Source organism: Ahaetulla prasina, chromosome 2, assembly GCF_028640845.1.
Source record: "Ahaetulla prasina isolate Xishuangbanna chromosome 2, ASM2864084v1, whole genome shotgun sequence".
In the NCBI taxonomy this organism is placed as follows: domain Eukaryota; kingdom Metazoa; phylum Chordata; class Lepidosauria; order Squamata; family Colubridae; genus Ahaetulla; species Ahaetulla prasina.
In genome coordinates, this window is record NC_080540.1 from 275900589 (window position 1) to 275926008 (window position 25420).

Sequence of the window (25420 nt, forward strand, 5' to 3'; positions counted from 1 at the left end):
TTTGGCTTTGTTCTTATGTGAGCAAAGTGTGGATTTTAACCGCTGTTTCTCTATAAATACTGGTGGGGGGTGGTGTTTTTTGAATTGCAGGCCTAGCTGTTGCAAGCTGATTGGTTGGCTGTGTTGCTACATATTGATTGGTTAATGGAGTTTTTAGAATTGCTGGCCTAGCTGTTGCAAGCTGATTGGTTGGCTGTGTTGTTAATTGGTTAATGGGGTTGATGTTTGTGTGGGAAGTAGCGTTTTGGGCCCTGGGCTGCTGCCCACCCGATACATGCACCTCGCTGCCCACCCAATGCAAGTGCCACGCGGCTGCCGACCGAAGCCTATCTGCATCCAAGCGTCTCTCTAGCCAGCCGATTCAAGCTCCTCACTGGCCACGTGGCCAGCAAGGAGCTTGAATCGGCTGGCTAGCAAGAGGCTTGGATGCAGGTAGGCTTCGGTTGGCAGCCATGTGGTTCTTGGATCGGGTGGGCAGCGAGGTGCATGTATCGGGTGGGCAGCGAGGTGCATGAATGGGGGTAGGTCACGGCCAGCAGCTGGGCGGGCTCAGGTCAACCACCTTTCCCATTCCTGCTTCCCCAGGGCAGCACTCGGCTGTACTTGCCTTCTGCTGCTGGAGCGGTCGGGGCAGTCCGAGGTGGGCAGTCCGAGATGGGGAACAGAGTGGTAGGCCGCAGCAAAAGTAGGAAAGGCTGGGCCATGAGCGAAAGGATAGCGATAGCTACAGCTATGCCTCAGTGTGTCACTAAGGCAAACTGTGTAACTCTGCGAGCAAGGCCAATAAATAGTGGTGGGGCGGGGCAATTGGAGGGCGAGCCAGCAATTTAAAAGACGCTTTGGTGTGCTCTGAGGCCAATAAATAGTGGTGGGGCGGGGCGGGGCAGGGCGGGGCGAGGGGTGGCTGAGCCAGAAATTTAACAAATGGTTCGGTGTGCTCCCAGGGGGGAGGAGAGTGCGTGTCAGCAATTTAACAAACGATGCTGTGAGTCTGGTAAGTAATGGTGGGGAGGGAAGGGGAAAGGGGTGGGGTAACCGGCAATTTAACAAACAGTTCAGCCAAACCGCCTAGAACCGGCAGAATCCCACCACTGGGTTTGTATAACAACATTACACTGACTGTACTATAATAAAAATAATACTCCCTATCTTACCTTCATTGAAACATTAAAACACATGGGCATTTTTTGCCACTACAAAATATCTCATAAATAGGGGAATACCACAATTCTGTATTTCTTTTGTATTAATATCTGGATACTATCATGGCACAGTGAGTTTATTTGACTTGAGCTTTATGAACACTATCTGAAACTCTCAGTTTTTTGCAGGATAGTTTCCTTTGAAAAGGAGAAAATTGAACTCTGAGATTTCGAAATGATGCAGTTTTTTTACATGGAAAAGATTCATTGAATGACAGCACTGGTTTGGAAAAATACCTTGATGATCATCTAGCTCACCCTCTGCCTACATCAGGTCTCAAACTCAAGGCCCGGGGGCCAAATCCTGCCCACAGGGAACTTAGATCTGACCTGCAGAGCCACCCTGGAAACAGCGAAGGACCAGCCCGCAGTGCTTCTGCCACTGAAAATGGAGCTCGAGAGGGCTGCCGTGGCAGCTGAAAATGGAGCTTTGGAGCCCATTTTCACTGGCAGAGCACTTGGGCCACCAGAGGTGCCCCCGACACAAATACGTCAAGCTGGCCACGCCTACCCTGGCCAAGCCCAACCCAGTTCCCTGAGATCAAACATAAACCTGATGTGGTCCTCAATGAAATCGAGTTTGATTTCCTGGCCTACATAGTAATCTATTATTACAGCACACACAGAGATTACCATCCTCTTCAGTCAAAAAGAATCCCCACTTAGAGAGAAAATCTGTTTCACTGCTGAATAGCAAAATTACTATAGCATAATGTCTCATGTCCAGCTGAAATCTACTTCTGTTTTTTTAAAACCATTGTTTCTTATTCCATTTTCTGGAACAAATATGAACATTTCTCACCATCTTTACATAACACTTCTTCAGATACTTGGAGACAGATATAAATCTTTGGAATGTCTATTCTTCTTTAGATTTAAATGTGCCTATTGCCTCCAACTGTTCCTTGTGAGGTTTTTTTTTCAAAGTTCCTTAGCTTGGTTGTTGTGTTTTGAACTTGTTCCAATTTAGCAGTGTCCTTCCAAAACTGTTGTTCTCTGAGCTGAGTACCATATTCTAGATGAGGTATGGCCAACCAAAGATCAATGTCAGTTCTTAGTTCTGCAAAGACAAGTCTAATTTCAATAAATGGACTTTTAGAATGTAGATTTATATTAACATGGTCCCTGTTACAAGCAGTGCACCAAATGAATAACTAGACAGCTTTATAAGAGACTAGGAACTGTTTGTGGACTTTCTATGTGCTAAGTATAATAGATGGTTAACAGAGGGATTTGAAGATTAGTGTAATGTTTAGCTCAACCTGTTGACCGCTTTTTCTTTTTTCATCTATTTATCTACCTATCTACCTATTTATCTACCACCTACAGGTATCTATCTATCAAAGAGGAGGAGAATTACTGGTTTATTTTTTCTTTCAGCATCCAGCCACAGTGGATCCTATATGTTAAATGTTAAATTTAATTGATCACTTTTCCTCTTTTTTTGCACGCTATTTTTTTTGTCACTGTTAGGATTGAATGCATGCTTTTGTTTCATTTTGTTTTACTGTTTTGTATTTTAGTTTTTATGATGAAATAATATTAAAAATGAATAAATCCTTGAAGTATTAAAAATCAAATCATATACATCCCACTTTCATACCTTATAGTTGTCATATCTCAACAACATAAAAGGGATGGCCTTGATATGAATTTATTAACATCTGTTGCATTACAATCCTGGGTAGCAGACTGCATTAACATGAGAAGCCAAACTTTTGAAATTCTTTTCTGTTGAATTATCCAGTAATCAGCATATATAAAACGTGTATACAACGATATCTCTCCCTCATTTCACCCCTTGTTCAGAAAACATCTACCGTATTTTTCGGCATATAAGATGCACCAGAGTATAAGACGCACCTTAATTTGGGGAGGGGGGGGACAAGAAAAAAAGAATTTTGCCTCTGCCTATCAGCATCAGAATCAGCCATGTCCAGACTTCTTGATTTTGATAACGAGCAGCACAGTTATCTGTTTAAAACAAACCCTATAACTCTACATGCGTTTAACTGGAATGAGTGGGGTGGGGGATGATTTTTTTTTTTTTTAGAATTTAAGTTTTATTAATTAGGCAGTACAGTGATAAATTACAAATATAGCTTAGCATTGTAAACATCTTTAGCCCATTAACAGGTCAGAATCCTAAAGTCAAATCTATATTATGAAACAAAATGCATAGCTAAATGCAACCTCAGCACACAAACTGCACAGATCAAACAATATATTTGAAGCTGTAGGTGTTGTCGCAAGATAATCTTTTGCCTTCACAGCGGCTATATAGCTCTTGCCGATAGGGTCTCTTGAGGTCAATGTGACTTTTTTTCTGGGGACAGCTGACGTGAGACAGCAGCGCCTTTAGCTGCGCTCGCTTGTAAGTGTCCAAATAATCCGGCGAAGACACCGGAGGAGTCGCGGAGGGGGCCGTGAGCACCCCTCAGTAGGGATTAGAGATGCCGCTGCACTTGCTTTGCACCAGCTTGGCTGCTTCTGCTTGGGCGGTAGCCTTGAGGCCACGTTGTGGCTTGGGGTAAAGCTGGTTTGATAAACGCTTTGCCACCACTGCCTAAGCCCTTTCTATGGCCAGGAACCAAGTGGAGCCGAGCGGGAGCCGTGAAACATCCCTCCCACTGTTGCCCATTGGCCCGATTCCCCAAGGCAAATTTCAGTGTCGCGTTTCAGGCGGCGGCCAGTTCCCCTGCAATGGGCAGTGGGGAACCGAGAATCCTTTTGGATTTGAGGAGGGGATTGCAGCGCTGCCGCCTGAAAGTGCTCCTTGGGAAAGAGGCGGGTCTGCTGAGAAGGAGGATGAGGGTACGCGGCTCTGCAATGTTGCAATGGAGCTCCTTCCTTGCATAACGGGTATTCAAGTACTTTTTTCATTAAGATCTTTTTGGCCTTGCATGCCCCTTTATAGCACAATTTGCATCCACTTAGTCATCAATTCTGGTAAAAAAATGAAGTATTTAGGTGGCTACAAAACACCTTTAATTTTTGGTCATGTCCTATGTTGGAGCTTAATGCTGATGTTAGATCAACACTAACTTACCCACAGAACCTACTATCTGTATCACAGATCATCAAGTCCCTGCACTTGGTCACACATGCTCTGGTCATCTCACGTTTGGACTACCACAATGCACTCTACATGGGACTGCCCTGAAGAGTATTCAGAATGCAGCCAGGAGGACAGTTCTAGAGGCTCCTAGGATAGGCCATATAAGACTGCTGTTCCATAAGCTGCACTGGTTGCTGGCCTGCTTTCAGGTCCAATTCAAGAAGTTATAAACTTTCCAGCCATTTATGGATGGGCCCAAGCTACCTGAGGAACCATATCACCCCAATGGGATTGGTCCACCCCACTCATTCCCGCAAAGGGACACACTATGGACCCTGTTGGTCAAGGAATTCCAGTTAGTAGGGTCCAGGACAAGGGCCTTTTCTGCTGTGGCTCCCACTCTCAGGAACATCGTGCCCCTTGAGGGAGAGATCCACCCCCATCTTCTTGGCCTTCCATGAGAGCCTCAAACCCGGCTCTGCTGACTTGCCTGGGGCCCCACTGGGAGAGTTCCATATTAGAGGTGTTTATTGGACTGGGAAGAAGATCTCATTCCACCCCATGGTATTTTGCTTTAAAAAAATCTGTGGATTTAATAGATGTTTTAATGTTTTGTACCTTTGTTTTTTATGTTTGTATGCTGCCCAGAGTCACTTGCCAATGAAATGGGTACCACATAAATTTAATGAAATAATTAAAGTCCAACAGATGATCAGCATAGTCAATTAATTGATAGTTTCAGACAATCTGGTACTTTACCAAATCAGGAACACGAAAAGGATAAAATATTCAAACAAGATTAGACCTCCGTTTGTCTGTCTGTTTGTCTGTCCCTCTCTGTATGTGTGTTTAGATAGATGGATGGATGGATGGATGGATGGATGGATGGATGGATAGATAGATAGATAGATAGATAGATAGATAGATAGATAGATAGATAGATAGATAGATAATAAAGGTTTCAATGTCCATTCGTGTCCACTGAATGGAGGGTGTGGTCTCATCTGTTTCTTGGCTGAGGGTTCATTCATTCATCATATATTCATTCATTTTAAATGCATTTAAGGATACTATTTGTGCACTTACTGTAAATGCTCACTTGCAAAATAGAAACAGATAAATCATAATGCAAAAAATAAAATAGATCATACAGGGAGGAACTTGACAGTTCATTATTTCTTTCCCAACTCAAATCAATATTGACACTTTCTTCACGCTAAGCACACAGCTTTTTTCTCCTCTTGAAACTGATGCAAGCCAGCCTTGTCTTATTTTATATATTTTTTCTATCCAAACCACTGCCAATGCATTTTAATTTTGTTTTATAAGTCACTTTATTTAAAAAAAAACCCTGTTTGCTCATATCCTATAATTCAAGCTAATTTCCATATATCGTGAATATATACAGTACCTTATACTCAGTTTACATGTAAACTTTATATAGAGAGTATAAGTTTATACTCAGGCATGCAGCTTTGTCACTTTCATTGGGCTCCTCTGGCCATTCAGGTTAAATGAAATGTTCTTTTTTTCTGCTTGTACAGCAACATTTTTCATTTTGGTGGCATTACCTAGTCCAATATATCTTTCATTGTGAAAAAAGATACATGGCCAGAAAGAAATAATAAATAGAAGCATGGTGCTTACATTACAAACTTTTCATTGAAACTCAAACTAATTAATTTTTTTCTGCTATAATTTATTTCTGTAATTTCTTAACTCTGTTAAGCCTGCGACTGTCAGATAAATATAAATATATTTTTGTTTATTAAGTTTCCTCTTAATTCAAGGAATATTTGAAGATCCTTTTAAATTTCTTATGCAAGAGAGTTTGGAAAATCCAGTACAGTCTTGGTGAATCAGAGGTGTCCTCAACACAGTAAAAATATGGCTTTTCTAATCATCACCTAGCTTTAAATTTAACTATAAACCAAGCACATTCCTTTTCTATCCACTTCTTGACCACAGCAAAAATCAATGACTCTCTCTAAAGTGAACAGAAGAGACTATATTAAGGTTTATTCAACATTACAGCAGCCTGTACATCTATAGATCCAGAACTAGTGAAAGAATCCATGGCAGTAGTACTACACCACACACCCACCTAGCCAAGTACACTAAGATAGAGGAATCCAGAATAATGGACCTCATCAACCTCTGCCTCACTACTTTCAGTCTGATGGAAAAATATACCAACAAATCAGAGGAACACTCATGGGATCTTCACTTTCAGGAATCATAGCAAAGACTGTAATGCAGCATCTAGAAACTATAGCATTCCCATGCATACAATCAAAAGTATAGATCCAGCATGTAGACAACACTTTTGTCATAATAAAAAAGGAGCAATTGGAGAAAACATATGAAACAATCTACATCTACATACATTCTTCAAATGAATGAAATTCACAAAGGATGGAGAACACAACAATACACTATCTTCCTGGATATCCTATCAATGGAGGAAATGGCGGCAAATTAGAAATTTCTATTGAAAACCATGCAAATTAACCAAATGCTCCATTACTAAAGTAACAACCCAACCTCCCTCAAAAAGAGCTCTGTAAGAATGTTATTCAGATGAACAGAAATGCACTGCAGCAACACAATACACCAGAATAAGGAAATAGACCACTTATGCAGATACTCACACTTTATCCAAAGGTGCCTGACCACTTAACCCATAATTACAGCATAATTAACATATGCCATGAAAAGGGTAGCACTACCGTACATCAAAAATATTTCAGAAACAACCAAGAAACAATTACAATCACACAACATTACCATAGCACACAAACAAAAGCTTTCCAAGTCATCTTAAGAAAACTGAAAAACACAATAGCCCATGAAGCAAAAATAGAAGTTATCTACAACTTACAGTGTAAGAACTATGACAGCCACTATGTGGGTTAGACAAATAGAAGATTAGCAGAGCACATCTATGAACAACTAACAATCAGAAGACTTCTTTTTCTCCCTATTCAGAAATGCTTCCAAAATTTCTTCCAAAAAAAAAAAGTTTCCATGGTGAAAGGATTTGCCAGTGGGATCACTGTTTTCTAGGAAGCGGCCAGTTGGGGACTCCTTTTGTGTCTCTGTGAAGTTGCCCCCTAAAGTGGTAGTCACCCGCTTTCAAACTGTTGGGTGAGCTGGAGCATGTGATGGGAGCTCACCCTGCCCCCCAGCAGCAACATCTCGAACATGAGCCTGACAATCGGCAGCCCAGCATTCTAACCTCGAGCCACTGCGCTCCTTAGAAGATATGATGAAAACTCCTATATCTCACAACACGTGGACAGACTCAACTATAGTTTTACCTAGGAAACTGAGCATTCTAAATCAAGCAAAACCCTAAAATAGTAAGGAATGCCTGGAAGCTTGAGATTCAGACAAATCAGTCATCAAGACAGTATTTATGCACAATTCAAGAGACAATTTTAAAAAAAGCTAAAAATGAAACAAAAAAAAATACAACACCTGCACCAACCAACACTCAAATAAGCAGGGATTAACACAGACAAACCATCAAGGAACTACCACAAAGGGTTACCAACACTGGCAGGGAAGCTGTTGTATACATAGTTGGATAATGAAACATCTACAAACAACCAAGCTCAAAGATCACCAAGGACTTCACAGTCTCTCTGAAGTCTTCAATACCTCCCGAGTGTGTGTACACAGTGACTTCTAATACAGAATATTTTTTTCTCCAGGGGACTTCTCTCAGACAGATTAGAGTTTCATTCACGCACGTTTTTCTTGATTTCTCCTCCTATTTAACTTTTCTCACTCAAGTGCTTTGCTCAGGTTTCTAGAACCAGAGGCCACTGTCATCTTACGTCCCTTGTTAAACATCCACTGACTAAGGCTTTTAGCAATGATACGGTACAGTACTGCTCAAATACACTGCAAGTCAAATCCTCCCGTTTAGAATACTGAAAAGCTTTTCCTTCTAAGCATGCATTCAGAATCTTGGCAATTACTCTTACCAGGCCTCTGCGAATCACAGGGAGCTGTGTTTCACACTGGATTATGTAAATATTTATAGCCTGTTGGCCCTAATTCCAGTATTGTACTCCCCCCAAAAGTGAGTGCTGGAGCTGGAATTACTTCCAACTTCCTGCCAGCTTCCCCTTGGAGCTTGCTTGTGGGAAGCTGTCAGGGAGCATTAGAAATCAACCTTCTCCCCCCCCCCTTCCTGTCACTCTGTTCCTCCACCCACCTACCCTCCCTTCCTGGAATTTCTGCTGGCTTCCCAATTTACTTTGCTTGTGGGAAGCTTGCAGGGAGAAAGTCAATAGGGAAACCAGCAGGAAGTTGCCAAGTCGAAGGCCAGCAGGAAAGTAAGTGGGAGAGGGAGCCAGGTCAGAAACCAGAGGTGGGGATGCATGAGAGATGCCGCATGGGTTGGGAAAGGTGTGTGAAAGACTCCTAGAAATGCTGTGCAGGTCGAGTAGGGTATGCTGGTGGGCAACATAAGTCAGCAAGGATGTCCAGACTGCTGTGTCACTCAGGTCAGGAATTTGGGGGGGGGAGGTAAAGGTCAAGAATGATGCATGGTGGTCACAGGGGTGTGTGTGAGATACCACATTGATCAGGGATAGTGCACAAGGGGGTGTGGGTGGGAAGTGGTGATAGAAAGTGTACAAGAGATACTATGCAGGTTAGGGAAGGCACACAGGGAGTAGAGTGGCTTGAGAAGGGTGCATGGCAGGGGTGGGATCCTACTGGTTTAAAACTTGTTCGCTGTGTGCGTGTGTGCAATTTGAAGAAAACTCATCTTCTGCATTGCTGCATGGCAAGGAAAATAGCTGAGGTGCAGCAATCTACTCTACGGTACTGATCAACTGGGCTTTGGGAACGGAAATATAGGTGAGTATAACCCAGGGGCAGCCGGGCAGGCCCACTTCAAAATCGGAGCGAAACCAGTTCACTCACAGCTGAAAGTTGGAGCCAACGGTTCACCCAAACTGGTCCAAACCGGTAGAATCCCACCACTGGTACATGGTTGCTTCACAGTTCAGGGAAGGTACATAGGGGCTAGCATAGGTCAGGGAATGTCCATGGAGGTGCACAAGAGGTGCTTCGTGAGTCAGGGAAAGCACACAGTGATTAGTACAGGGTAGGAAAGACAAGCAGGTGGCACTGGTTGGGGAATTGTATGGGGGGGGGTTTGGCATGGGCTGGAAGGGTATGTAAGAGTTTCTTTTTCTCAGTTCCTTTCCTCTCCCCTTCCCTTTCCAGTAGGCAGGTAAGTGCTCAATCTCAAAGTGCTTGTTATTTTCAAGGGTTTTATATATCAATCATCTTTAACAATACATTACTCCTCCACTCTGAGCAATTCCAAAGATCAGCATTGTATCTTTCCTTTTTCCTATCTTTATTGCATTATGCTTGAACAAAAGGCACAATGAAGGAAACAGGATGGCTGTCAATATTCTTTGCATTATTTTGCCCATTTGGTTTATGACAGCATTTACCAGGTGAATGGCTTCATTATACTGCATACCTACCTGTGTGAATCAGAATCACGTAGTTCTGTTGTCAATCTATTAAGTAAAAAGGTTTTCCCGTTTGAAATATCCTATATCATTTTACTTAGTGTCCTCTAACATAATTTTAAAAATGCTGATATTGTTTCTATTGTATTAATTTTACTGCCCGAATTTTTTTTACTTTGTTTATTGCTGTAAGCCATCCTTAACACTTATATAAGCAGAAAGCAGTAATAATTCTAACACTGGATGATCCTTTCAGCAGTTATGAATTAAAATTTTTGTCTAATTTCTTACGAAAAATGTTTTACATTTCTCATCTAATGATGACCTTTATGGCCCTTTTAACTTTATTTTTAAAACTTTGATTGAGTTTGACCACATTTCACTTATGCATCCTGCCTTATTTTTCTATACATTTGATCTTTCTAAACTAGAATAGTATCCCTGCCAACATCCTGCTTCAGTAGCCAATATGCAACAAGCCATTATAAAAATGTTCGATATTACAATTCAAGTTTGTTTCAGAGATTTATAATTGTTCCAATTATATTACAGTCTTACTTCAAACTAGAAACATTACTCAAAGTATTCCATTTAGATGATGCAAATATAAATTTTGAATTAAAAGAATTTCCCTGTGTGAAAATGAATTCTAGAAAAATTAGAAAGGTACAACATTTAGAGTGTAAAGTATTTATTTCTTTGAGAAATCAGCCTCATCAACAAAGTTAATAATCAAAATTAGTTGCTGCATTACAAAAGAAGATATGGACTTGTACAGAATGTTCAATAGCTGTCCATGTTTTGGTGAGTTTGGTTAGTAAATTGTCAGGAGCAAACAAACAGACCCACACGTATAGAGTTCAAACAAGCTATTCTATTGTTCTCGGCTTATAATACAGAAATTTGAGGTTGACTCAGCCTTCCATCCTTTATAAGGTAGGTAAAATGAGGACCCAGATTGTTGGGGGCAATAAGTTGACTTTGTATATAAATATACAAATGGATGAAGACTATTGCTAAGATAGTGTAAGCCGCCCTGAGTCTTCGGAGAAGGGCGGGATATAAATACAAATTTAAAAAAAAAATTCCCCAGATGACAGTTGCCACCTGGGAAAGACTAGATAATGTTCAAAGACATTCAGATGAGTGGTCAGACCTTGTTCTTCATTTGTTTACATAGTGAGTTCATGCCAATTTCCCACTTGATTCTCCTCCTGACTGGGACAGTTGCTCTCTAACATGGAAGGCAATAAGAAAAGAGCTAACTACCCCATCAACACATTATAATTGGATTGAAGAGGCTCTTATGTTTGTTTGTTGTAAAAAAATAAAAAAATATTTTTTTAAAAAAGGAAAGAGCTAACTAAGTGAAAAAATGCTATTTTAAGCAATATAAAGGATTTTTATTTCCTAGTAATATGAATTGTATTCCAAAGTTCTTTCCCCCAAAATACATGAAGGTGAGAGAAACAGTCAAGCTGTTAATTTAAAATACACCTACAAAAGCAATTTCATTGCTAAAATATGCATCTCTGTGAACAGATGGAATTCTTTTTTTGTTTTCGTTGAAAAATGGGCCAACGCCTAAATGAAAATACAATTTAAGGAACAACTGTCTTATTTCTAGAAAGAAATGTTAGAAGTTTTATACAAAGCAAAAATATACATGGGCACAAAATGGCTGCTGAGGACAACAGCAAACAATACATGACACCCATCTCACAGGCTCCCTTAACTTCCGGGCCCACATGCCCAAGAATCCAGTCATGTTTTCTTTCAAGAATGCCAACGGCGTCAGAGCCAGCTGGATCTCAATGGGTATGTTATTTCAGCAGCAGACACACCAATAGAATAATAGGCATTGTAGCCAAAACAGAATAATTATATTGGAAAGGGTAATTTTTCAGGATTATGACACCTTTACTGAGTCTTTGGCATCAGCCATTCCCCTCCATTCCTAAACAATTCCAGGTCCCTTCTTTTAAATGTTGTCATCTTGTCAGGCCGAGGAAATGTGCCTTTTCTATTACTTGATCTAATTTGTTGCCTTTCCAATTCTTTCTATTTCTTGCAGATATTCCGATGATGATACTTTTTTAAAATTATCATTTTAATGCCCAACTCCCAATGATATACAGTTTAAGTCTTCTGCTTACAACTTCATTTAGTGATCATTCAAGTTACAACCGCACTGAAAAAGTGACTTATGACCATTTTTCACACATCCGTTGCAACATCCCCAGGGATCACATGATCAAAAGTCAGCTGCTTGACAACTGACTCGTGTTTGTCCCACGGTCATATGAGCACCTTTTGCAACCTTCTGAAAAGCAAATTTAATAGGGAAGCGAGATTCACCTCACAACCGTGTTACTAACTTAACAACTGCAGTGATTCTCTTAACAACTGTGGCAAGAAAGGTTGTAAAATGGGGCAAAACTCACTGAATTTTTTTATTCATGATTGAACAGACAGAATTCATTGAGTTCTGTTACATCCTTCCCCACCGCTACACAACATGTTATGTCATTATATTTGCTCTTCTTAGAATCCAGGTCAGTTTGCTGTATACCACTGTTGTCACCATCATAGCTTTGGTCAAGGTTTTTATATAATGCTTTTTAGTAAGAGAAAGAAAGTGTTGACTAAGTTACCAGAGTTCATAGTATCCATACCAAATGCTTACCCTGCTAATGGTAAATGCTGTACTAGAGAGTTTGGGCACATTTGGGACAGTATGTCTCAACAAGTACAATCAAATCCCAGTTTTACTTCTCGTATGCTAATACTATTCTAGGTAAGGTAGACTCCTAATCTAGAAACCACCTTGTAAATCAAAATAGTGTGGACAATATCTCACCAACTAAAAGGTATATACAACATGTAAATGTTCTGGTCTTTATTTCAATTTTTTTTAAAATTTGAAAATAAACTTATTTCAGTTGGAGAATCAAACTCTTTTTTCTTACTAATTTAGAGAGATGTTAATAAAACAATAAAAATCCATAATTGCACAATATATTAATGCTATACTCTTGTTCTTATTCATTTACAGATAATTTTTATGGACATGTGGTTTATATCTGAAGAACTTTTTAAAAATAGAAATTTCATTATATTTTTTGAATAGGAACAACGAAACATCTACCTCCTTATAAAGAACCCTGTTTTTCATCTGATGTCTTTTATTTTTTTTTAAAGTAAGAGTTGTCAAGGAAGCTTAAAATTCAAAGTTGGGAACAAAAACTCTTTCAAATCACTCATAAGAATGCACAGGGAATCTTAAACATAGCTCTTAGAATATGAGCTGCTGCCAGTCATTTTGATATACTGTTAATTTTGATGTCTAACAAACGTTGATAACTTATTCATGGGTCAAAACAAGCTGACAGTTTAGCTGAATTTTTTTATATTTTATCTCAGCATAATTGTTCTTAATTTGTAAGCTGCTATAGGAAAACTCATTGTCCTTAAATTTGGTTTGTATATAGTTTTTGTGCATGTGCATGTGTCCATCCAAAATGTGATTTCAACATTTCAGCCAGCTTTTTTAAAAATAAATTATTTTAATTTCATGTTGGGCTCAAATGTCTTCATTCTCCCATTTTTTAATTTTAAAAAACTTAATTTGAATTGCTATGTCCTTATATTGCTTTCTCTGTGGACAAATTTATGCTAATAGCTACTAAGTATAACCATGACTTCATAAAAGTTCTTTGCTGGCAACTTTATGGCTTCGAAATATGAAGAAAATTTGATAGTTTCATTTGATCTGTAATAATTACCCATTTAACAACAATGATAATATTTTTGTCATGATAAAATAACTACAAGTTAGTAATGTTATAAGATGCTATGGAGATCAGTTGGTTTGGTCAGTGTTTACATATTATTAGTTCCTGTTATTTAGTCTTCCAATGGCCACAGAGAGCTTTGCACAGTTTCATAATGATAGCGCATGATGTTGATGATGTGCTATTAACTCATTATTTACTCTTATGGACAACATAAGATTTTTATTTACATAGCTACTGGATCTCCTGCATGGATTGCCCCTATGACTATGTAGGACAGACAGGGAGGAAACTAATCACCAATCAACCATTGGAAGGCACCATATAAATAGGACACATATAATAGCCAAAGCACACATTCCGGTAGAGAGAAGTTTCCTGAGGCTCTAGCATGAGTCTGAAAGCTCAGAAGGCTAAATCCCTTGTCCCAGTGACCGACCCAGATTGGATCTTGCAACATAGATTTTCTCCATGATGATCTGTCCCTAACCTGGTCCTTTAGCTCTTCTAATTGGCAAATATTGTTGCCTTTTCTTTTTTCTTTTTAGTAAATTATGAAATGGTTTTCAGTTTCCATACCTATTACAAACTTTTAAAGGACAAAAAAGAAAAATTGTGTCACTGAAAGTCAGCTACTTTGTGGAGTATTCTTGCATACAGTATTGAGAAAATATGGGTTAGCATCAGTATTTATGTTCAGAAAATCTATATATCATTTAAAATAAAGAAAAAAATGCTAGTGAAATTAATATAGCATCTCAACTTTGCCATTCTAATGTCAATGGATGATTCTTCTTTTCCCTATCTTCTCCAGGTGAATCATTAAAAAAAAGTTTGGGAACTAACTAAGTTTGCAAATAGGAAAGGAATTGCCTTTTCTCTTTACAAGTGATAGATGCAAAGGAACACTTGCTGGAAGTTCTTTTCTGTAATTTGCCTCTAATTTCTGACAATTCTGATATTTTACCTGGTGCTACAGTAAATGTGTTGTAAACAAAGTTATTTGCCCTGTTTTGTTGTTAAAGTTCTCTATGATTAAGTGCAATGGCTTCTTAACAAAACCAATGTCATTTTCATTTTAAAGCATTAGGTTCTAGAAGTGTGTATATATATAATACAAATTCTTGGCCCCAAAATGTCATTGTTCCAGTTAATTGAATTTCCAGTTTTCAGAATTATATTACAGTGGGATAATACAGAACCACAAAGTAGTTTTTGTTCTGGAATTTTCTTTTAATTTGACTCTTATAAGTTGATTAACCATTCAGGTTAATACTGTATTAAATTCCTAATTAGCAGTTTAATTTTTGCACTCCATTGCTTCAGGAAATTACTTTCCTGATGATGTTTTGCTAAGTTCCTGCATGATTCTTTCAAAGCACTGCCTAAGAATGCTCAATATAGTTATTGATCTATGAAGGAGCAGATCAACTGACCGAACTAAGACAAGAAATTTAAGGTGTATTTGAATTTTATAATCTCAGGAGAATAAGATTCTGTACTAAGCAAAGATTCAAACAATGTCTTCAGACAACAATGAAAAATAATGGGGAACATGCCGTTTGGGAATATGATGGGGGAAAATGAACAAGCTAAAATGCTCTGAGATTTTAGAATCCCAGACAAACAGACAAGCACCTGCCACATATCCTAGATTTAACAACTGTTGATAAGAAAGACAAAAAAAAAACGCTGGATAGTGGATATTGCAGCACATGGAAACAACAAAACAGAAAGAACTGGGGAGGGGGAATCACAAAACACGAAGACCAGCAGATAGAAATACAACAACTGTGACGAGAGAAAGCAAAGTGAATACCAATAGTAATATTAATAATAAAATAGTAACAATAGTAATAGTAGTAATCCTATACTATATACTATACTATACTAATAGTAATAGAAATTGTAATAATAAAATAGTAATAATACTAGTAATAACAATAGTAATAATAAAAATGCCTAATCCAATCTACACATTTTGGCTAACTGTGCAATCAACCATAAGAAGCATAATAAACACAAATGGTGACAATAGAAAGACCAGAGCTGAGTTTTAGGAAACATTGTGCAATGTTCCAAATGGATATTATTCAAGGAAAATTTTTTTTCCAATTTATTGACAAGAATAGATAGGTAAGAACAAGAAAAAGAGAAGAGAAAAAATGTCTGGATCAGATACTAAAAACCCCCCCACCAATGGTAACAGATGAATCTTTAGAAAAAGGTTAATATCAAATACATGGTTTAAGCATAGATCTATTCAGATATAAAAATGACAAAGAAATAAATATAAATCTTAAAAGCAAGATTGGTTTGATTGCTCATGAAGCACAGAGAAAAATAGTGATAGCATAATAGCATAGGGCCGGGTTACTTACGGGACCGCCTGCTGCTACCGAATACCTCTCACCGACCCGTGCGCTCTCACAGAGAGGGACTCCTCAGGGTGCCGTCGGCGCGACAGTGTCGTCTGGCGACACCCAGGGGAAGGGCCTTCTCTGTGGGGGCTCCCGCCCTCTGGAACGAGCTCCCCCCAGGACTTCGTCAACTTCCGGACCTCCGAACCTTTCGCCGCGAGCTCAAAACTTACTTATTTATCTGCGCTGGACTGGGTTAGTTTTTTAAGCTATGGGTTTTTAATGGTGATTTTATAGTTTAGGGTTTTATATCGGTCGTTTGACCGTTTTTAGTTTTAAATTGGCCGGTTAAATATTTCATTTTAAATGTATTTTAAATTTATTGTGTACCTATATGTTTTAATAAGGCTGTACACCGCCCTGAGTCCTTCGGGAGAAGGGCGGTCTAGAAATCTAATAAATAAATAAATAAATAAATAAATAAATGAAGATATGGATGATGAAAGGCTGTAATTGTGAGGCAGATCATTACTTGGTCGTGATAAGAGTGGATCTTGGGAGAAAAATGGGAGTGAATGAAAAGAAGTGAAAGATATTAGCCTGAAGGAACCATTTGGGGCAAATATTGGAGTAAACTGTACTGTGCCATAAGAACTAAAGAAATGAAATTCCAAGTAATGTAGACCAAAGTAGTTGGGTTTGACAGGAAGATATACAATGAGAAATTGCAAATAATACAATGGAAGAAAAAATAGAGCAAATAAAACAAATTTGAGTGCCTTCACCTTTAACATCTTCATCTTTGACATCTTGCTTTGGTACCTATGAAGTGTGCCTGGAATAAACTTTGTCCCCGGACCACAGATATGATGGGCCCAAACTCTGCATGCTTTTAGAAAAACTGGTAAAAACTGTTAAAACATTTTTCTCCAGGCCTGTGTGTCCCCATTTCATTGACTAATTATCCTGTTTGGTTGCCATTTTATGTTATATATTTTTAATATTGCATGGTATTTTTCTTTTGTTATTATCTGCGCCTACTGTACATCACCAAAAGTCACACTGAGTTGAAAGGCCCTAGAAATCTATTTACTAGACAAATGCTCATTAAAGATAAAGAAATGTTAAAAAAAAATCTTGGTAGAAAGATAAGTCAACATACATGGTCTGCTGAAAAGACAGTTTATCAAACAAAGTAGAAACGGTTATGCTATGAGAATTTGTTTCTGTTCATTTTGTTATATGCAAATGAGAGTTGGTTACATCAGGATGCTCTGAAATGGGATTTATTTATTCTTCATACTTCTAGATTAGGGGTGTCAAACTCGCATCATCACAAAACATATTGGGACTTTCCCCCTTCGCTAAACTGGGCAGGGGTGGAGCCAGCATGTGACGTATCCAGCCCGCTGGCTGTGAGTTCGACACCCCTGTTCTAGACCATCTCACCTAAGTGACTCCAGGTGGGTTTAGAATAGAAAGTATGTACAATAAAAGAAGAATAAATGTTTGATTAGTTAATATTGATTGAATACAAAAGAATCTCTACAACAGTTGTATATTGAGAGAGGTTAAGATTACGGCTAAAAAAGAAAAGGTAGTGTGTGGATCAGTGTACTGATATGGTAGAAGCAAGTACTGTTTCCAAGGAGAAAATGATAGAGAAATATAGTGAATAGTGTTAGTATAAATTAGATCTAGCTATGTTCCTTCTCCCCCCGCCCCCCGCCATTCACAGCATAACCTGTGAAAAAACTACAGCCTGTCCTTTGCACAATGCAGGGTTTATAAATATGCTGCTGATATAAATCTTTTTCAAGCCACACTGCCTCCTTCTGGACACAAATAGTAGACAACTTTTTAAGAAACAAATTGTAAATTGCAGAAGCATATCACCAGTTACCAGGAGACAAGTTCAATGTGGGGGGAAATCACTTTACTATAAAAAAATATATTAATCTAACATTTATAATTTGTATACAGTATATCAGATTGTGCAGTAATTTGGTAGTACAATTCACAGATTACAGTATACAGTTCTGGAATTCTTTACTTCCTTTTTACTACTTTGGATTTCGAAGGATACAGTTCTGGAATACTAAAGCAATATAATAAAATCAGGGCAAGCACAATGAACTTATATAATCGAGGAAGGGTAGGAGGGAGAAATAAAGTAGTTAAGCAGTGATCAACAAATGAATTGACTATCATAACTTTATATATTTATATATATATATATTATATTTATATACCTTAAATTGGCTAACACGTTTATATACAATATTCCCTTTAATCCGTCTCTATAAACATCTGCTCATTCCAATAATTTTAATCATTCCAATAGATTGTGCACCAATATTTATGTATCTTGTCACTGGTAAAGAAAAAGCCAGTTCATGCAAGTTGTTACCTATGTCCTGTTTCATATCTGTACTATCATTTGTGTAACTCCTTTTATATAGAGAGTGAAAACTGCTTTCCAAATGTATCTAGTTGGGAAACATATATGAAAATAAACATTAATATTAATGTCTTTCTTTAAATTGCAGGCTGATTTTGCAATTAGATAATAGTTTTGTGATTTGTAACTATTGCCCAAAATCTGCAGTCCTAGGAATGCCCTTGACTTGTCCTTTAATATAATTAGGGACTTTATCAAATACATGACAAAATAATCATATAGACTGTATTTAAGTAATGTTCCTTAAAAATAAATCAATTTAATTTGCATTCCACCCCTATTTGTTCTTAATAGAAGTACAGAGCAGTGACAATTTTGTCAGAGAATTTTTTGAATACACGTATTATGCAAAATGTAGTTGGTTTGATTTGAGGTTGATATGGTTGTATTTTAAAAACAAAACCATTATGAACCACAGTATACAACTTGATGTACCATCTCAACTCAACCTTTGGCTATTATGGTTATTCACTAGAAGATGTTTATTTCTGGTAATGAAACTAGAAGGCACCAAATGGAAAAGTGATTAACTCTACTCCTGGTCAGAAAAAGTCACTATGTAACAACTTAACATGATGCAATCACTGATAATTTACTATTATTGATAAATATTATACTGCCAAAATTAAGAATATAAATAATTTTATACTTCACTTTCCTTTCCATTAATCAATCTTCAATCAGACACATGTCTATTGCTATTTCAAACACCAGTTATTTATTTACATGACCAAAGTGGTAGCACATTTTTAGCCAGAACTTAAGCTTCAGAGCAATCTATTTTATAGCAAAAACATTGTAGAAGATGATTAATAACTTGATAGTACATTATAACCCAGGTAGTTCTCGATTTACAACAGTTCATTTAGTGACCTTTCAAAGTTACTGTCGTAAGCACAGTAAATCGTAAATAGTCGTAAGCACTGAGTCACGACTATTTTTCACACTTATGATCATTGCAGCATCCACACAGTCATGTGATCAAAATTCAGATCTTGGCAACTGACTCAAATTTATGACAATTGCAGTGTCCCAGGGTCATGATCACCTTTGGTGATCTTCTGAGAAGCAAAGTCAGTGGAGAAGCCAGATTCACTTTACAACCATGTTATTAACAACTGCAATGATTCACTTAACAACTGTGGCAAGAAAGGTCATAAAATGGGGCAAAATTCACTTAACTAATGTTTTGCTTGGCAACAGAAATTTTGGGGTCAATTGTGGTCATAAGTTGAAAACTACCTGTACTCATTAGCTTAATAAACACAGCAATTTAGCATAAACAGAACACAGATTTCAGGTGAGTCTTAACTTAGTCCAGTGCCCCCATCTATTTTATTATATTTATCTATTAATCTGACTCCTTAATTTTTATTTTATAATTAAATTCTATAGATTTGACTTTATTTCAGATATCACTGTGACTTTTTCTGATGTACAGAGCAACAGATTCCAAACATTACTCTTGTTCTTTATCCATAAACTCACATTTCTCAAAAATTTAACTCAACATTTGTATTTTGTGACCATTTCTATTAAACTCAGCAGTGGTATTCTATTTGGAATTTGCCATGGTTAATTCCTTGGGGATGATAGACTCCGCTCCTCTGCTTCGGCATTAGAAAATAAACAGATGTAAGAAAGTGAAAAGAATGAATAATACCTTGGTCTTCAAGTATCATGGAGGTATATGAAAGGAGTTCAGTACAAATTTTTTTCCTCTTCCCATTATCTCCCTTAAAGTTTTTCAGAAATGCTGCAACTAAAGAAACAAATCTTCTATCCTTCCATAAAGCCTTGAAAACTTCGTTCTTTCCCCTGCAATTTGGCCAGCATGTAGAATAAGCACTTCTATAATAAAAGATCTTGATTGAGATATGTGTGGTTAACTTTGGTCAATTCTGTTTTTAGAGCTATTTCTGTTATTCTGTTACCCTGTTGGGTATTATATTCCAAATATTTATTATTTTAAATTCCTTGAACTCATGTTTCTACAAATTATAAATGGTCCAATTTCACTCAGTGAATACAGCAGTCATATATATATCTAAAAAAAATCTTGCAACAGCATTGATAACTTAATATAACAGTTTACTATTATGTTCAAAAGGAGTGAACATTCTGTTTTGCCACATTCTCCCCCCACACCCCCAAAGGCTGGGAAATATGAAGCTTCCATTCATCTGCAGTTTATTATTTGTGATAAACCATTATTTATCGAGTAAACCACAATTGGCTGAATATGTTGTGTAAATTTGACCAATTGTGGTTTACCTGGCAAACAAAATCAAATGAGTCTATTATAGCAAAGTATATTGAAATCCAGCAACAATTCTGAATCACTTTAAGTAGTTCACAACCAGAATATTAATATGGTTAATATGGTTAAAAATAACAGAAATTGGAAATAAAAACTTTAAACTTTCTCTTCAATATGCAAAAGGTAAAAAAGACGAACAAACTATGCATGCCTGAAATTCAGATATTCCCCCATCTTTATGATATAAATAAAAGTACATGCCATTTCTGGCCATATAAATCTAAAAAATAATTGGGAAAGATTCATGAATTGTGCCTATATTGGCATCTATTTTTATGATGGAAAGCTAGGAAGTGAATTCTTTGAATGAAGGTTAAGGGACTGATACCAGTGGTGAGTTGCTACCGGTTTGTACTGGATCCAGCCTCTCCCCACCCGCCCTGACGCTTCTGCACATCCACAGAAGCACTGCCCGCGCACACACACACGAGCGAACAGGTAGCGACGGGATTTGGAACCCCACCCCTACTGATACATATGAGATAAATTGATTTATAAATGTTGATAAGACATATAAAGTATATTTATACATTAGATATATAATTAAGATATATTTAAGTGCTTTATCATCTTTACCATCTGTGGGCTCCTTGTTATCGTCCCCTAAAATATGGCTGCTATACCATCATCAGTGGTCTGGGATGAACTCTTTTATGCCAGTTGGCCCAATACGAGATATGAGATATACCTCGTTGGAACTCCATCGTCTGCGAGGTTCCCCTGTCTCGCAGGAGTGGCCCTCTACGTTACCGGGGGCCTATCTCAATGACGGGTTTTGGGACCTGGAGAGATGGCATGTGGCAAGAAGGAATATTTAGGGTTTTTTAGATAGATTTTTAAGGGGAGGGAGGGTGAAGTCGGGTGATGGGGGAAACCCGTCGGGGAGGGAGCCAGTCCTCACAAATGCTCGTGGTGAGATTTTATCAGGTTCGGAGGTGAAGGGGGAGGTTCATTATTCTACTCCACAGGGATGTTCCATCAGCACGGTAAGTGGGAGGGGCAGATATGGCGGAAGTGAGGGGCCGTATCATGTTCAGGGGGCGCGCTCTCGCTGTTTAAAAGTGATTGCGCGCTCCGGCCCCTCAAGACTTTTCCCGTTCCCCGAGCGGCCAGTATCACCAGGGCTTGGACCTTCGGCTGATGTTGTGCAATGCTCAGTCCGTGGTTAATAAAGCCCCCCTAATTCGGGATCTTATACAGGGGGAGTCCGTGGACCTTATGGGCATTACGGAGACCTGGCTGGGCACGGAGGGGGGGGTGCCCCTTGTTGAAATGTGTCCACCGGGTTTCCGAGCATTTCATCAGCCGAGGGCCCAAGGTAGGGGTGGGGGGGGTGGCGGTTGTTATTAAGGAGAGTCTAGAACCGAGGGAGACCACTGTTCCTCAGATTGCTGGTTGTGAATCCCTTTTTGTAAAGTGGGGTCATAGGGATCAGATGGGCTTGTTGGTCGTGTACCTGGCTCCTTGCTGCGTGACAACAGCCCTGCCCGAGCTGCTGGAGATGCTTGCCGGGGTGGCGGTTGAGACCCCCAGACTTATTGTCATGGGGCACTTTAACTTGCCATCGACCGGCGTGTCATCGACAGCGGCTCGGGAGTTCATGGCCTCCATGACGGCCTTGGACCTGACACAAGTAGTTGATGGCCCTACTCACATTGGGGGAGGCACACTGGATTTGATTTTCATCTCTGGACAGTGGTTAAATGATCTCGATTTAGGAGATTTAGTCACCAAGCCTTTGTCATGGTCAGATCATTCTCTCCTCCGTCTGGACTTTCGGACCGCCACTCAACACCGCAGGGAGACGGGACCAATATGTTGGTTCCGTCCCAGGCGCCTGATGGACCCGGAGAGGTTCCTGACGGAGCTTGGGCCATTACCTGAGGGTCTGGCCCACGGCACGGCTGAAGAACTAGTCGCAGCTTGGGAACAGGCCGCGGCTGGGGCTCTAGACCATGTCGTGCCTTTGCGGCCTCTGACCCGGCATAGGTCTCAACCAGCTCCTTGGTTTTCCGAGGAGCTGAGGGAGATGAAACGCCAGAGAAGACGCCTAGAGAGTTCCTGGAGATCCAGCCGTTCGGAGGCTGACCGGACACTAATTAGGTCATATAATAGGACCTATCTAGTGGCAATGAGGGAAGCAAGACGCCTCCACGTCTCCTCCCTCATTGCATAGGCAGATAACCGCCCAGCCGCCCTGTTTCGGGTGACCCGCTCTCTCCTTCAACAGGAGGTGCGGGATGACCCATTACAGGGACGTGTCGAGGAGTTTAGTGGTTATCTATACGATAAAATCGTTCAGCTTCGGGATGGATTGGATCAAAATTGGGTTGATCCAGGTGAGAGGTCAGAGACGCGTCTTGTTGAGATTGTTTGGGATGAATTTGACCCTGTGGCTCCTGAGGTCATGGACAGGTTGTTGGGGAGATTGAATGCCACCACATGTTTACTGGACCCGTGTCCCTCCTGGCTGGTACTGGCCACACAGGAGGTGACACGAGGCTGGCTCATACTAATGCTTCTTTGTTGGAAAGGGTTTTTCCTACTGCCTTGAAAGAGGCGGCGGTGAGACCCCTCCTCAAGAAGCCTTCCCTGGACCCAGTTGTTTTAGGAAATTATCGTCCGGTCTCCAACCTTCGCTTTGTGGCGAAGATTGTAGAGAGTGTGGTGGCACGTCAACTACCCCAATACCTGGAGGAAACTGTCTATCTAGACCCGTTCCAGTCCGGCTTTCGACCCGGATACAGTACGGAGACGGCTTTGGTCGCGTTGGTTAATGATCTCTGGAGGGCCAGGGATAGGGGTCACTCCTCTGCCCTGGTCCTATTAGACCTCTCAGCGGCTTTTGATACCATCGACCATGGTATCCTGCTGCACCGGCTGGAGAGTCTGGGAGTGGGAGGCACCGTTTATCGGTGGTTCTCCTCCTATCTCTCCGACCGGTCGCAGACGGTGTTGGCAGGGGGGCAGAGATCGACCCCGAGGCGCCTCACTTGTGGGGTGCTGCAGGGGTCGATTCTCTTGCCTCTCCTGTTCAACATCTATATGAAGCCGCTGGGTGAGATCATCAGTGGTTTTGGGGTGAGGTACCAACTGTACGCTGATGACACGCAGCTGTACTTTTCCACCCCAGCCCACCCCAACGAAGCCGTTGAAGTACTGTCCCGGTGTCTGGAAGCCGTACAGGTCTGGATGGGGAGAAACAGGCTCAAGCTCAATCCCTCCAAGATGGAGTGGCTGTGGATGCCGGCACCCCGGTACAGTCAACTGCACCTGCGGCTGACTGTTGGGGGCGAGTCACTGGCCCCGGTGGAAAGGGTGCGCAACTTGGGCGTTCTCCTAGATGGGCGGTTGTCCTTTGAAGATCACCTGACGACCGTCTCCAGGAGAGCTTTTCATCAGGTTCGCCTGATTCGCCAGTTGTGCCCCTTCCTTGACCGGGATGCCCTATGCACGGTCACTCATGCTCTTGTTACCTCTCGCTTGGATTACTGCAATGCTCTCTACAGGGGCTCCCCTTGAAGAGCACCCGGAGGCTCCAGCTGATCCAGAATGCAGCTGTGCGGGTGATAGAGGGAGCCGCTCGTGGCTCCATGTGACACCACTCCTGCGCAGACTGCACTGGCTACCTGTGGTCTTTCAGGTGCACTTCAAGGTGCTAGTTACTATCTTTAAAGCGCTCCATGGCTTAGGGCCAGGTTATATACGGGACCGCCTACTGCTACCGAATGCCTCCCATCGGCCTGTGCGCTCTCACAGAAAGGGACTCCTCAGGGTGCCGTCTGCCAGGCAATGTCGGCTGGCGACCCCCAGGGGAAGGGCCTTCTCTGTGGGGGCCCCTACCTTTGGAATGAACTTCCCACAGAACTTCGCCAACTCCCTGACCTTCGAACCTTTCGTCACGAGCTGAAGACCTATTTGTTCACTCGCGCAGGACTGGCATAGGATTTTAGATTTATATGGTTTTTAATTTTTGATTGGGTTTTATGATTTTAAATTTCTTTTAATCTTGGCTAATTTGAATAAGTTTTTTAATAGTATTTTATATTGTATTTATATTATTGTCTATTTTATCTGGCTGTGAACCGCCCTGAGTCCTTCGGGAGAAGGGCGGTATAAAAATCTAAATAAATAAATAAATAAGTTGTAAGATATATAATTTTGCTTCATACTGCTGACTAAATCATGTAGATCACGTTTGTTCAAATTGTACAATCTCATCCTTGACTGTTATTTAATAACTAATCCCAAGATTGATTACTTGCGGATTGCCCAGAATCCTTTAATTTGGACTGCAGTTTCAACTCTAAGTGTTGGGAGAACACTGGCCAAGGCGCTATCCAGGTGTGCATACATTTTAAGAGCGAACTTTTATTAAAATTTATGCCACTTTTAATAAGAGTGCGGTTCAGGTTAACTTATTTCAGAATAAAGTAACAGAGTTGGAAGGGACCTTGGAGATCTTCTAGTCCAACCCCCTGCTTAGGCAGGAAACCCTACACCACTTCAGACAAATGGTTATCCAATCTCTTCTTAAAAACTTCCAGTGTTGGAGCATTCATAACTTCTGCAGGCAAGTTGTTCCACTGATTATTTTTTCTAACTGTCAGGAAATTTCTCCTTAATTCTAAGTTGCTTCTCTCCTTGATTAGTTTCCATCCACTGTTTCTTGTCCTGCCCTCAGGTGCTTTGGAGAAAAGCTTGACTCCCTCTTCTTTGTG

The 25420-nt window shown here is 40.0% G+C and overlaps 1 protein-coding gene across 1 annotated transcript in view; it reads right to left on the bottom strand.

The window, feature by feature from the left end:
* The window catches only part of NDUFAF2 (NADH:ubiquinone oxidoreductase complex assembly factor 2), a 53817-nt gene that overhangs the window by 27461 nt on the left and 936 nt on the right, over positions 1–25420 (bottom strand). The window lies entirely within an intron of this gene.